The 14,738-nt window shown below is 40.2% G+C and overlaps 1 protein-coding gene and 1 pseudogene across 9 annotated transcripts in view; one reads left to right on the forward strand and one right to left on the reverse strand.

The window, feature by feature from the left end:
• The window catches only part of LOC109697108 (maestro heat-like repeat-containing protein family member 1), a 100,873-nt gene that overhangs the window by 9,244 nt on the left and 76,891 nt on the right, over positions 1–14,738 (forward strand). The window lies entirely within an intron of this gene.
• Positions 6,257–7,125, reverse strand: LOC141424083 (RING finger protein 141 pseudogene; annotated as a pseudogene).

A 14,738-nucleotide genomic window follows, 5' to 3' on the forward strand; every position in this document is an offset into this window, starting at 1 on the left:
GTGGGTTGTGTTGAGGGGCAGGCAGCCCACGGGACCCAGCAGTGTTTCTCTGCTCAACATGTGCTCCCCTCATTGCAAGGGGTTAGCAGAGAGCACTCATGTGGAGGTTCCTATGTCCTACAGTTTCTCTCTGGGGAAGGCCACCTTAAAACCACTGTTTTTCCTTCTCCCTCCACTCATTTCCTTTCTCTCTCCTCCCTCTCTGACCCCTGGGTCCAGGCAGCCATGAGGCCCAGGAGGCATGCTAGCCATGGTGAATGTCAGCCATAGCGCTGTTCTCCTAGGCATTTGGGCTGGTTCCTCTCTGCCCTTCCCCTACCATAAACTGTCCTAGGCTATGGGCCACTGGCGGGTTCAGGAGGGCAAGTGAGGGGCATGCCCCACTGACTCGCCCCAGGCCTTAAACTGCCTTCAGATGTACTGCTGGAGGAATGATGTTGATGGTTCTTGCTTCTGGCAAGAGAAGATTCAGTAAAAGTGACAGTAAAGTTTGTTGGGAGAGGAATATACTTTCAACAGACTGAGAGTGGGTTGTCTCTAAAATGAGAGCAATGGGGTCAGGTTTTAAGATTGAAAAAATACTAAGAAACTCAGCTTTGGATCCTTTTGGCCCCTGGGGTGGTTTTCTGAGTTTGGGTCATTGTCTTGTTAAGAGACACTGAGTAATTTACTGGTTCCTGTCTAATTGATAGAGAATTCTGTTTGAAATTTCTAACCATTGCTCTGTCAAGCTCGTAGGTTTGAATCTTTGTTTCGTTAAATTTGCTTGTGAAAACCTCCCTGATCCAGACATAGTTGTTTAGAATATGGATCCCTCTTGGGTAAAGAGTGAATTAAGCTTTAGGGTAATGGCTAACTTTAGAACTTCCTGTGATAGCCTCTGGATTCTGGCTACCTGATCTCAAATAGAGATTAGTGGAGTTAGAACGTTCAATTAAAGTGATTTCTTACTGTGGCTTGTTTATGCCTGCCTACTACCTATCAGAGGAACCAGGGACCTGCCTGTGCCCCAAGTATCTGACCCTGCCTATCAGCGCCAGCCTGAGAGCATCAGCTCGTAAGCTGGGAGGCTTGTGGCACCAGCCTGGGCCTCACCAGCACTGGTAGCAGCAACAGTAGTGCCCAACAGCTGCCCACTGCCACTGGGAGCTGCGTGGCCTAGCAGGCTGGAGAGAGCCGCACCAGTGCTGGGTGCACCCCCAAACCCATCACCTGCGTGGTCTGGCTGAGGAAGCTAAAGGGGCCAGATCAGGTGGCTGCACGCTGTGCCTCAGGTCAGACAGCTGTTTCCTGTGGCTGCCATGGATCTGCAGCCTTCTTCCTCTTCCCCTCTGTCCTGCTCCCTTGTCTGCCTACCCACCAGGCCTCTGTTTGCCTTGGGCACCTGGTTCCAAGTCTTGCCCATGTTCTCTTGTCTCCATAGCCTGCAGGGGTCTCGGAAGTGCTCACCCTGAGGTCACATTCCCCTGTCCCAGGGACATATCCCCTGGGTCCATCAGTAAGGGGCAGAGGCACCCTTCACTGATAGGATTAATGGAATTATTTGTCAGATTCTAAAGATAGTTTCTAAGTCTCTTTTTTTAGGGAAGCTAACAAGGACTTCCTGACTAACAAATGTGAGGCCATGAGTTCAAATCTCACCTTAGTTTGCTTCAATTATTTGGTCTTTTCATTAGGAGCTCATATGGACAGTAACATCTGTCTCTCTGGGGGAGGTGTCTTTTATGCCTATGACAGATTGCTATTTTGAGCCTGTATGTTGCATGTAGCATATCTTTGTGTTCCATTTGAGAGATCCTTGGAGACAGCATATGGTTACAGGGAATGTTGTCACCATGATGGCCCCACCACATGTACAGTGCCACCTTGCCTCTTCCTAGGGATAGGACACTCATGGTTGATACCATCTTGCCATCCTCTAGGAAAATTATAACTAACTTGTTAAAATTCTCTAAATTAGTATAGTTTCTAGGCATGTTGCTTTTAATACAATAATCTGTTAAGGATTGGGCAAAGAATAGAGTATTTGTGTTAAAGATCTGTTATAAACTGCTTAGGAATCTACCTGACTAACTACTAAAGATAATGACAAGGAAATGATTTGTTTAAGAGTGCACTCATTGTGTTTTCTGTGTATGTCTTTGTCTCTTGCCAATTGTGCCCACTTAATTTTTACTTTTTCAAGCTCATACATGCACACTTAAACTGACATTTTTTGGCATCCCTAGGTCAAAACATCTCTGAGTGTGTGTAGTTGTCTTTAGGGTGGTTCTTAAACTACTTTTATACAGTTAATGTGTAAAACTGTTGTTTAAAACGTTATCTATAGTTCTAATCCCAACTAGGCCTAACTATCCTCTGCTTTAGGACTAAAGGAAATTTATAGACAATAATATGTTCCATTCTTTCATGAGCATAATTTATATTTAACTCTTTTATAATTAGGTTTATTGATCCATGTGTTCTTGTAGATTGCTATTATACAAAAGATGGTTTAATTTACTTTTTTTCCCGAGTCTTTTAAGGTATAAGGTTGCTAAGAGTTTCATTAAACACAGTGTTATCTAAATTCAGGTTTTTATATAGTTTGTTTCAACATACATATGTTTATATATGTGTAATTGGGTCAGCTACAGTTTAAAGTTTGCCTAGAAAGTTTTCTAAGGTCAAAATTTAAAGTACTAATGTGTATTTAAAAATGGGTTTCTGTTTTATCAAAATAACTGTCGGGGATTTTTGTAACTACAGGGTGATACAAAATTTTACTAAAATGAAACAAAAGTTCACCCTCCAGATGGGATGGTAAAACCTTAAGTTTTTAGGAGTCTACTAAAAGGCAATTAATCCTTTTAGAATACTAAATTATGGTGTCATTAACTCTCAGTGACTGAGCCTGTAATTTTGGGCTCTAGGGGCTGCATGCAGGTCCACAATAACCCTGCTGTGTGACCCAAGCCATTCTGTTAACATCAGCAGTCTAGGATGTGATTTCTTATCAATATCCAAGCCATGACTCTTAGTCACTGGATTTCCTAACTTTATGCTTACTCCCTTATCTCTGTTTCTGTATCTAGTCATTTGAGACATTAATCTTGTTGGTTTTTAAAAAATTTACTTGTTCCCCCAACAGGATTTTCTATTACCACTTGTACTAATGCTCCAAAACTATTCTGTTTTCTTGCACTGAGAAACTATTTCTCCATTATTGACTCTTAATGTCCATCAGCCAAGCTTACCTTGGTGTGATTTGGATTTGATAGTTAATTCTGTATTGGTTACAAAAGTTCATATTAAGATGTTTCCTTTTTAACACTCAACAGATTGTCTTCCTTTATATTGTTATCTTTTCTTTTTATGTTCTGTTTTTGATATCAGCCTCTTTGCCCAGTGTATGATAGTTCTGATGCTCTAATACTTGGGTTGGCATTCAGGATCAGCATCCCATTTAGGAACCCTGGTGCAGGGGTGTAAGAGACTGGCCCTTTGCAGAACGGCAGGAAGTCGGGTACCCCATGGCTTGGTTGTGCAGAGACCCCTGCTAGAAGGCCTTTTTAGGCAAGCCTGGTCTAGAGGACCTGAAATTGAGACTTCCAAGATATAAGAGGGATGCCTTGAGGATCTGGACTGATCTCACGCTCTCTCAAAGGGCAATATTCCCCCTTCCCTTTTCCTCTCTTGTGCATGGGTGGAGAGACTGATCCTTAGGAGAATGGTGCTCTCTCTTAAGGGGTAAATTCCCCTTCCCTTTCCCTCTCTCTCTTTCCACCAGCCAGCATAGGGGAAACCAATATATTCAGTTGGCTGTATCATTAAGCACTGGGAGATACTTTAATCCCATTAACCAAAATTATGATGACTAGTTCTCTTCATGGCCCATTTAAAATTATTTACTTTTCTTTGCATCCTGCCTAAATTAGTCTCTTGTCAGATGCAAAATGATAAGGTATTTTTCTGGTAACACTGAGGAAACTAAGTTTAACCTAAGTAAAACTTCCTTTAAATGGTTCTGATACTGTTAGTGCCTTGTACATGTATCTAAATGTTATAAAGTCATTTACAGAGTTAAAAGTGTATTCATGTAAACAGCTGTAGCTTTTTTATCTAAGGTACATTCTATCTAATAAGGTCTTTGACATTCCTTTTTAGCTCTTTATGACAAGCTAAAAATTCTGCCATTTAAGCCTGATATCTGTTTGTTGGATAAACATTGGTTTATCTGACGTTGGCTAGATAAACATTGTTTTATATGTTAGGTGTCTTTGTGTACTTCAAGTATATAAGCCTTCTAAAATAGTTATAAAAAGGCACTGTACCAAGCTGGTGTCTTAACTCCTTTTACAAGTTTGTCTATATGTTCCCAATTGTAATAAGGAATTTAGTAATACTATACTATTTTATTAATTGTTAAACTATTAACCAAGGTTACTTTTAAGTTTTGTCACTACAGTTCTAATCCTTCAGGAGCATTTACAGGCAAGCCCATAAAAAATGACTCTGACAAGTGCTATCTGTCAACCAGGACAGACATTCTTAAGCATTGGGGTCATTTTGTATTTTCCTTACAAAAATTTTAGAACTGCTGCCTGCTGACATGTACAGCAATTTAAAGGTGTCAGAATATCCCCTTTTGGACAGATAATTAGATTTAACTATGCCCAGCCTAAGAACCACTTTTTAATAAATCTCTTTTTGCTTAATTCGGCCAGGAAGGTTGCATTGGCATTGACTTCTGATCTGTTCGATGTGTTACTCCCCCTCCTCTGTGAGACAAATCTGACTCTCTGGAAGAAGCTATGACTTTCCAGGAGATGCTACTCTTGGCTCTGGGGGTACAAAACTGTCAATTGGTAAAGTCTTCTAAGATAACTGTTTAGAGAAACGGTTTAAGAGGATGTGATCCCCGAGTGGTTGGCATCCCCCAGCTTCTTACAGGAACAAGTGGTGTTCAGTCACCCAAGACAGTTCAAAAGGGCTACACAAATGAGGGGACTTCTCCAGATCCAAATGCAGTTAATTATGCCAGACCTCTAAAAGTAACCAAAGTTAAGAGATTTTAAAAAGGGGCTCTTACGCATGTGCTTTAATAGTTAAGTCTTCTAGGCTTCTGGCAAAGGCCTTCTGTTTAAGCAAAGGCAATATAACTTTTGATGTTATCTAACTTTTGCTTAGGGACACTGTGAGTTTTCCTTCTGTACAGAACTAACTCCTATTAATGTTTACCCTCTAATTGGACTGGTACTTGCCCCCTGGTATACCCGGTCTGTAATGTAGATATTGCCCCAAACAATATCTACTACTGTGGCAGTCCAAACAGAAGGCCACCTAAGGGTTAAAAATAGCCACAGGTATAAACACCTATAGGCAAAGTAACCAAAAGACTCCTGTCACTTTTCAAAATGAAAAGTTAGATTCTCTATCCTTCCTGCTACACCTGGCAGGGCCCCTTCTGATGCTCCTGTCATTGTTCATGTTTGAGTCATGCCTTCTAAACCAGATTTATCTCTTCCAAGATAAAAGCCTTTAGGACCCAAATCATGAGGCAACGGTGCTGTTGATCTCAACAGATGAATAAGAGCTCCATGAGCAACCTTGACTGTGCTGGACAATAATTCAGACAACCTGTGTCCAAAGGAGCCCCAAGGGAAAGAAATAGGAGAGACAAATTCCCTTTGTAGGTAGGGTCTGCTGCCCCTTGTCAGCTCGAAGCTGATACTGAAGGTGGACCACTCCCCTTCAGCAACCCTGCAAAAGAATTTTCTGGAATATTGTCTCTCAGGGCAAATTTGAGGCAGGCTAGAATTAGGGAAAGTCCGGGACTCATAGAAAAATACTACATCTCAGGTTAACCATGGTCTGGGTCAGGAACCACCATCACCTGGCCTGGGAACCACCCATTCCACTCCCTGCTCTTTGATTATTGGATTGAAATCATGTTCTACGCTCCCCATGGGTTAGTGTAGGTTTTAAAGGAACCTGGAGAAGAGAAGCACGTGTTCTAACCCTCCAGATTCCACCTGGGCCCCCACCATGCTTCCCTTTGCATTTCCCTCCCTAACTTTTAATAAACTCCATTTACACCCATGTGCTCTGCCATGCATTCTTCCCATGGGCCACAAAGAATTTGGAAGACTTCTGATCATAGACTGCACCAGCACTGTTGGCAATTGCATTTTAGTATGACCTAATTGAGATAAGATAACCAATTTTTTAGAGTGACAACAGTTTTTTGTTTTTTTTTTCATTTTTATCTATTATTTTTACTGCCAAGTAGTGTAAGAAGACGTGGTGAAAGCAAATGAAAGTCTGTTGTCGACAGTGTATATTATAGAGTCATTCTGTGGGTTCATCAGCTGACTTCCCAAATCTCCAAGTAGTATTTTTTTTTTTCTTTTTTCTCCTCCTTTTTTTGGTGGTACTGGAGATTGAACCAGGGAAGCACTCTTTCTTAAGCCATGCCCCCAGCCCTTCCAAGGAGCTAGCTTTCTTACATTTATCAATACACTTCTGACAGAAGTTGTGAGCACAAGGCAAGATGAGGTCAGCTCGTCCATCCATACAGATACAACACTCCTCCTCATCGGTCAGCCGCTTCCCCTTCCCATCCAAAGACTAGCCTGACAAGATGTTACAGAGGATGAGTTTTCATCAGGTTCATCAGAGCTGGAGGTCTGAGTCAACACTCCTGCTTGACTTGTGATGTCTTTATAAAGCTGAATAAACTGGTACAAATTCATGATCCGTGATGCTTCCACAATGCCACTGCTTTTGTTAATCTTGGTACAGACCACCCGTACCACCATTTTCCAAAAGGCAGAGGAATCAGACCCAGGTTGTACCTCAAAGAGAAGATGCTTTTCTTGGCCAGCAGCCACCTTAGCAGTTACATCATTAAGTTCAGCTACTCTCCCAAGAAATTCTTTGTAAGTTAAGAGCCACTTTCTCGAACCAATGTGATGTGTTTTACTACTTTTTCTGGTAACTTGTTAATAACCAGCTACGTCTGATCTGAAATTTGCTGTCCCATGATGCAATGATGTCTTTTAGAATCCAGAAAGTGTCGCTTCACATAGTTTCCCAGGTTCAAGGCATCGCGCACACAGTCCCCGCTGCTCAAACCCCAACAGTTTTTTTTTTAAAAGCTTTTTTTTTTCTTTTTTATTGTTTTTTATTCATATGTGCATACAAGGCTTGGGTCATTTCTCTCCCCTGCCCCCACCCCCTCCCTTACCACCCACTCCGCCCCCTCCCGCTCCGCCCCCCATTCAATACCCAGCAGAAACTATTTTGCCCTTATCTCTAATTTTGTTGTAGAGAGAGTATAAGCAATAATAGGAAGGAACAAGGGTCTTTGCTGGTTGAGATAAGGATAGCTATACAGGGAGTTGACTCACATTGATTTCCTGTGCGTGGGTGTTACCTTCTAGGTTAATTCTTTTTCATCTAACCTTTTCCCTAGTTCCTGGTCCCCTTTTCCTTTTGGCCTCAGGTGCTTTTAAGGTATCTGCTTTAGTTTCTCTGCGTTGAGGGCAACAAATGCTAGCTAGTTTTTTAGGTGTCTTACCTATCCTCACCCCTCCCTTGTGTGCTCTCGCTTTTGTCATGTGCTCATAGTCCAATCCCCTTGTTGTGTTTGCCCTTGATCTAATGTCCACATATGAGGGAGAACATACGATTTTTGGTCTTTTGGGCCAGGCTAACCTCACTCAGAATGATGTTCTCCAATTCCATCCATTTACCAGCGAATGATAACATTTCATTCTTCTTCATGGCTGCATAAAATTCCATTGTGTATAGATACCACATTTTCTTGATCCATTCGTCAGTGGTGGGGCATCTTGGCTGTTTCCATAACTTGGCTATTGTGAATAGTGCCGCAATAAACATGGATGTGCAGGTGCCTCTGGAGTAACCTGTGTCACAGTCTTTTGGGTACATCCCCAAGAGTGGTATTGCTGGATCAAATGGTAGATCAATGTTCAGCTTAAGTAGCCTCCAAATTTTTTTCCAGAGTGGTTGTACTAGTTTACATTCCCACCAACAGTGTAAGAGGGTTCCTTTTTCCCTGCATCCTCGCCAACACCTGTTGTTGGTGGTGTTGCTAATGATGGCTATTCTAACAGGGGTGAGGTGGAATCTTAGTGTGGTTTTAATTTGCATTTCCTTTATTACTAGAGATGGTGAGCATTTTTTCATGTGTTTTTTGGCCATTTGAATTTCTTCTTTTGAGAGAGTTCTGTTTCATTCACTTGCCCATTTCTTTATTGGTTCATTAGTTTTGGGAGAATTTAGTTTTTTAAGTTCCCTATATATTCTGGTTATCAGTCCTTTGTCTGATGTGTAGCTGGCAAATATTTTCTCCCACTCTGTGGGTGTTCTTTTCAGTTCTTTTGATGAACAGAAGCTTTTTAGTTTTATGAGGTCCCATTTATCTATGCTATCTCTTGGTTGCTGTGCTGCTGGGGTTTCGTTGAGAAAGTTCTTACCTATACCTACTAACTCCAGAGTATTTCTTACTCTTTCCTGTATCAACTTTAGAGTTTGTGGTCTGATATTAAGATATTTGGTCCATTTTGAGTTAATATTGGTATAGGGTGATATATATGGGTCTAGTTTCAGTTTTTTGCAAACTGCTATCCAGTTTTCCCAGCAGTTTTTCTTGAAGAGGCTGCTATTTCTCCATCGTATATTTTTAGCTCCTTTGTCAAAGACAAGTTGGTTATAGTTGTGTGGCTTCATTTCTGGGTCTATTCTGTTCCACTGGTCTTCATGTCTGTTTTTGTGCCAGTACCATGCTGTTTTTATCATTATTGCTTTGTAATATAGTTTGAAGTCAGGTATTGTGATACCTCCAGCATTGTTCTTTTGACTGAGTATTGCCTTGGCTATTCGTGGCCTCTTGTGTTTCCATATAAATTTAACAGTAGATTTTTCAATCTCTTTAATGAATGTCATTGGAATTTTGATGGGAATTACATTAAACATGTAGATTACTTTTGAGAGTATAGACATTTTTACTCTGTTGATTCTACCAATCCATGAGCATGGGAGATCTCTCCACTTTCTATAGTCTTCCTCAATCTCTTTCTTCAGAAGTGTATAGTTTTCCTTGTAGAGGTCATTCACATCTTTTGTTAGGTTTACAGCTAGGTATTTGATTTTTTTTGAGGCTATTGTAAATGGAATTGTTTTCATACATTCTTTTTTCGGTTTGCTCATTATTAGTGTATAGAAATGCTAATGATTTTTCTATGTTGATTTTATATCCTACCTTGCTGTAGCTATTGATAATGTCTAGAAGCTTCTGAGTAGAGTTTTTTGGGTCTTTAAGGTATAGGATCATATCATCTGCAAATAGGGATATTTCAACAGTTTCTTTACCTATTTGTATTCCTTTTATTCCTTCTTGCCAAATTGCTCTGGCTAGGAATTCCAGTACTATGTTGAATAGGAGTGGAGATAGTGGGCATCCTTGTCTGGTTCCTGATTTTAGAGGGAATGGTTTCAGTTTTTCTCTGTTAAATATAATGCTGGCTGTAGGTTTGTCATATATAGCTTTTATAATGTTGAGGTACTTTCCTTCTATTCCTAGTTTTCTTAGAGCTTTTATCATGAAATGATGTTGGACCTTATCAAAGGCTTTTTCTGCATCTATTGAGATGATCAAGTGGTTTTTGTCTTTGCTTCTGTTAATGTGGTTTATTACGTTTATTGATTTTCGTATGTTGAACCACCCCTGCATCCCTGGGATGAAGCCTACTTGGTCGTGGTGAATAATCTTTTTGATGTGTTGCTGAATTCTGTTTGCCATTATTTTGTTGAGGATTTTTGCATCAATGTTCATTAAGGAGATAGGCCTATAGTTCTCCTTTTTGGAGGTGTCTTTGCCTGGTTTTGGGATAAATGTAATACTGGCTTCATAAAATTTGTTTGGCAGTTTTCCTTCCCTTTCTATTTCTTGGAACAGTTTAAGGAGGGTTGGTATCAGTTCTTCTTTAAATGTCTGATAGAATTCAGCAGAGAATCCATCAAGTCCTGGACTTTTCTTTTTGGGGAGACTCTTGATTGCTGCTTCAATTTCATTTTGTGTTATAGATCTATTCAGGTGATTAATTTTCTCTTGGTTCAGTTTTGGATGATCGTATGTATCTAGAAATCTGTCCATTTCTTTAAGATTTTCAAATTTATTTGAATATAGGTTCTCGAAGTAGTCTCTGATGATTTCCTGGACTTCCATGGTATTTGTTATTATCTCCCCTTTTGCATTCCTGAGTCTACTAATTTGGGTTTTTTCTCTCCTCATTTTAGTCAGGTTTGCCAGGGGTCTATCGATCTTGTTTATTTTTTCAAAGAACCAACTTTTTGTTTCATTAATTCTTTGTATGTTTTTTTTGGTTTCTATTTCGTTGATATCAGCTCGTATTTTTATTATTTCTCTCCTTCTATTTGTTTTGGGATTTGCTTGTTCTTGTTTTTCTAGGAGTTTGAGATGTATCATTAGGTCATTGATTTGGGATCTTTCAGTCTTTTTAATATATGCACTCATGGCTATAAACTTTCCTCTCAGGACTGCCTTTGCTGTGTCCCATAGGTTCCGGCAGGTTGTGTTTTCATTTTCATTGACTTCCAGGAACTTTTTAATTTCCTCTTTTATTTCATCAATGACCCATTGTTCATTAAGCAATGAGTTATTTAGTTTCCATCTGTTTGCATGTTTTTTGTCTTTACTTTTGTTGTTGAGTTCTACTTTTACTGCATTGTGATCAGATAGTATGCACGGTATAATTTCTGTTTTCTTATATTTGCTGAGGCTTGCTTTGTGCCCTAGGATATGATCTATTTTGGAGAAGGTTCCATGGGCTGCTGAGAAGAATGTATATTGTGTAGAAGTTGGACGAAATGTTCTGTAGACATCAAGTAGGTCCTTTTGATCTATTGTATATTTTAGATCTTGGATTTCTTTATTGATTTTTTGTTTGGATGCCTTATCTATTGATGATAATAGGGTGTTAAAGTCTCCCACAACCACTGTGTTGGAGTTAATATATGCTTTTAGGTCTTTCAGGGTATGTTTGATGAAATTGGGTGTGTTGACATTGGGTGCATACAGGTTGATGATTATTATTTCCTTTTGGTCTATTTCCCCTTTTATTAGTATGGAATGTCCTTCTTTATCTCATTTGATCAATGTAGGTTTGAAGTCTACTTTGTCAGAGATAAGTATTGCTACTCCTGCCTGTTTTCGGGGGCCATTGGCTTGGTAAATCTTCTTCCAGCCTTTCATCCTAAGCCTATGCTTATTTCTGTCAGTGAGATGGGTCTCCTATAAGCAATAAATTGTTGGATCTTCTTTTTTAATCCATTTCATCAAGCGGTGCCTTTTGATGGGTGAATTAAGTCCGTTAACACTAAGTGTTAGTACTGATAGGTATGTGGTGATTCCTGTCATTTAGTTGTCTTAGTTGTTCGAAGGTTTGATTGTGTGTACCTAAGTTGAGGTTACTCTCTACTTTCTTGCTTTTTCTTTTCCTGTGGTTTGGTGCTGCCTGTCTTTTCATGGTTAAGTTGCATTTCACTTTCTATGTGCAGAATCCCTTGCAGAATCTTTTGTAGTGGTGGCTTTGTGGTCACATATTGTTTTAGTTTCTGCTTATCATGGAAGACTTTTATTGCTCCATCTGTTTTGAATGATAGTTTTGCTGGGTAGAGTATCCTGGGATTGAAGTTATTTTCATTCAGTGCCTGGAAGATCTCACCCCGCGCTCTTCTTGCTTTTAATGTTTCTGTTGAGAAATCTGCTGTGATTTTGATGGGTTTACCTTTGTATGTTATTTGTTTTTTCTCTCTTAACAGCCTTCAATATTCTTTCCCTAGTTTCTGAACTTGTTGTTTTAATGATGATATGTTGTGGGGTAGTTCTATTTTGATCTGGTCTGTTTGGTGTCCTGGAGGCCTCTTGTATCTGTATGGGAATATCTTTCTCTAGATTTGGGAAATTTTCTATTATTTTGTTGAATATATTACGCATTCCCTTCGCTTGCACCTCTTCTCCTTCTTCGATGCCCATGATTCTCAAGTTGGTCTTTTGATGGAGTCAGTGAGTTCTTGCATTTTCTTTTCACAGGTCTTGAGTTGTTTAATTAGTAGTTCTTCAGTTTTTCCTTTAATTGCCATTTCATCTTCAAGTTCTGAGATTCTGTCTTCTGTTTGTTCTATTCTGCTGGATTGGCCTTCCGTTTTGTTTTGCAGTTCTGTTTCATTCTTTTTTCTGAGGTTTTCCATATCCTAAGTGGTTTCCTCTTTAATGTTGTCTATTTTTGTCCTGAGTTCATTTATCTGTTTATTAATCGTGTTCTCTGTTCCACTTTGGTGTTTATACAGTGCTTCTGTGGTTTCCTTTATTTCTTCTTTTTTTCAAATTCTCTATTTTTGTTGTCTTGGAATTTCTTGAGTGTCTACTGTACCTTTTGGTTGACCATATCCAGTATCATCTCTATAAAATTCTCATTGAGTACCTGTAGTATGTCTTCTTTTAAATTATTCTTGTGGGCTTCATTGGGTTCTTTGGCAGTTTATCTTCATTTTGTTGGAGTCTGGATCTGAGTATCTGTTTTCTTCATTTCCCTCTGGTTCCTGTACTAATTTTTTGCTGTGGGGAAACTAGTTTCCCTGTTTTTTTCTGTCTTCCTGTCATTGACTTTGGTGTTGTTACTGTCCCTGTACTGTGTGCAGTTAAGTATTTTCTAGCTTGTAATAATAACAATGGTGATATTTAGAATGGAAGGGTGAGAGGGGGTGGAAAGCAAAGAAGTTAAAGAAAAAGGGAAAAACAAACAGACAAGTAGGAAAAAACAAAATAAAGAATCAAACAAAAAAGTTTCAAAGATATAAACAGGGAGCATTAGTGTACTAATTGACAGTAAGCTGAACAGGCATTAGACAGAGAGAGGACTGAAAATAAAAAGAATAAAGATAAGAATAAAAATAAAAAATAAGTAAATATATATATATATAATATATATATAAATAAAATAAAACAAAATGAAAAATAGAAAATTAAAAAAAAACCTCCAAGTTCAAATGCAATGAAATTTCAGTCTTAATAATTTTGGTGTCTGTCTCAGCCTCCAGTCCTGGAGATGGTGCCTCAGATGTTGTTCTGTAGTTGTCTCATCAACAGGGACACATAAAGTAGAACAAAACTGCACAAAAAAAAAGCAAACAAACCCACCAAGTGTCCCAAGTTCAAATGCAATACAGTTTCAGTAAGTTTTTCGGCTTGCAGGTGTAATTCGGTTGTTCTCTCATCAAAGGTAGGGAGAAAAAGAAAAAAGAGTCTGGAGACAGTTCTGAGAGTGGTATCTGCAGCTGTGGCTGCCTGCCCGCTGCTGTCAGCCTGCTATTGTTGGCGGCGTTATTTATGCAGATCTCTGGGGTGAGCTTAGCACTCACCTGGCCCCGCAGGCTTTGTTTGCTCAGAGTTCTCCTGTGCGGGAGCCTCTGCTACAGACTTTGCCCTTTCCAAGTACTGGGGGAGGTGACACTGCACCCACTTTCTCAGGCCTGCGTGTTTGTTTACAGCTCACATGGGAGGTGGGTCTTACCCCCCTCTCCTATGGAGTTTTCCTCCCTCCACCACTCTCACAAGCTTTCCAGCTCCTGGTTGCTGGGTGCGCGCCCCGCCCCTGCCCTCTCCTCTCTGGCCAGGCCTGGCTTGTTTATTTACAGTTCTGGAAAGGATTCCCCTCCCCCCTCTTTAGAGCTCAGGGCGCCCCACCCTCTTTCCCATGTGTCTTTATTGTTCTTATTGCTTATTACTCAGTTTCTCTTTTTTCCCGGGTGGAGGTCAGTCTGTCCAGGGGGCTATGCTGCTCTGGCCCAGGCTTGTCTGTGGGAGTACCGAGGTACCGCGAAGCTCACCTGGTCCGCGTCTTCCCAAGCTGTCTGGGTGTGGGCGACTGGCGGCCTGGGGGCCCTCCTTGTTTCTCCCTTTAATGTGAAGCGGAGATTTTCTCTGCACCGGCTGGAGGTGTGGAGGGGTCAAAGTTTTGCCTCTTCTCAGTGATTTTGCCTGCAAGGTGTGTCTCCAGCATCTCTCCAAGATTTCACTATAGGAGGCTCGATTTCTGCTTCCTCCCTCTAGCCACCATCTTGGAATTCCCTCTTAAAAGCGTTTTTACCGGTGTATGATAGTTAAACTGGTTTTTGTTGTGACATTTCTACAGTTACAACAGTTTTTACATATGGGCTTCTGCTAAGAAATAATAGTGGTTAATAGTAAATAATAGTACTTTAAAACCATCCCACAGTTGTGTATACACACATACGTGTATGCACAAAAATTTTTAAATGAGGCATCTCAAAACTGAAATGCATAAAAATGAGAAAAACCTGAGAATCAGCCAGATCTCAGTGGCTCATGCCTGTAAGCCTAGCTACTCAGGAGGCAGAGATCAGGAGGATCATGGTTTGAAGCCAGCCCAGGCAAATAGTGCCATGAGACCCTATCTTGAAAAACCCTTCACAAAATAGGGGCTGATAGAGTGGCTCAAGGTATAGGTCCTGAGTTCAAGCCTCGGTACCACAAAAAAAACCCAAACAAAACCTGAGAATCAGCTGCAGTAGTTACCCAGTTGTTTTCTGGAATTCCAGTGGCAAAAGACATTTTTGCACAATTCTTGATAGACTAATGCACACATATACATATTTATATTAATTTAGAGCACTCTTAGCCATGGGTA

This window comes from Castor canadensis, chromosome 6 (assembly GCF_047511655.1).
Source record: "Castor canadensis chromosome 6, mCasCan1.hap1v2, whole genome shotgun sequence".
In the NCBI taxonomy this organism is placed as follows: domain Eukaryota; kingdom Metazoa; phylum Chordata; class Mammalia; order Rodentia; family Castoridae; genus Castor; species Castor canadensis.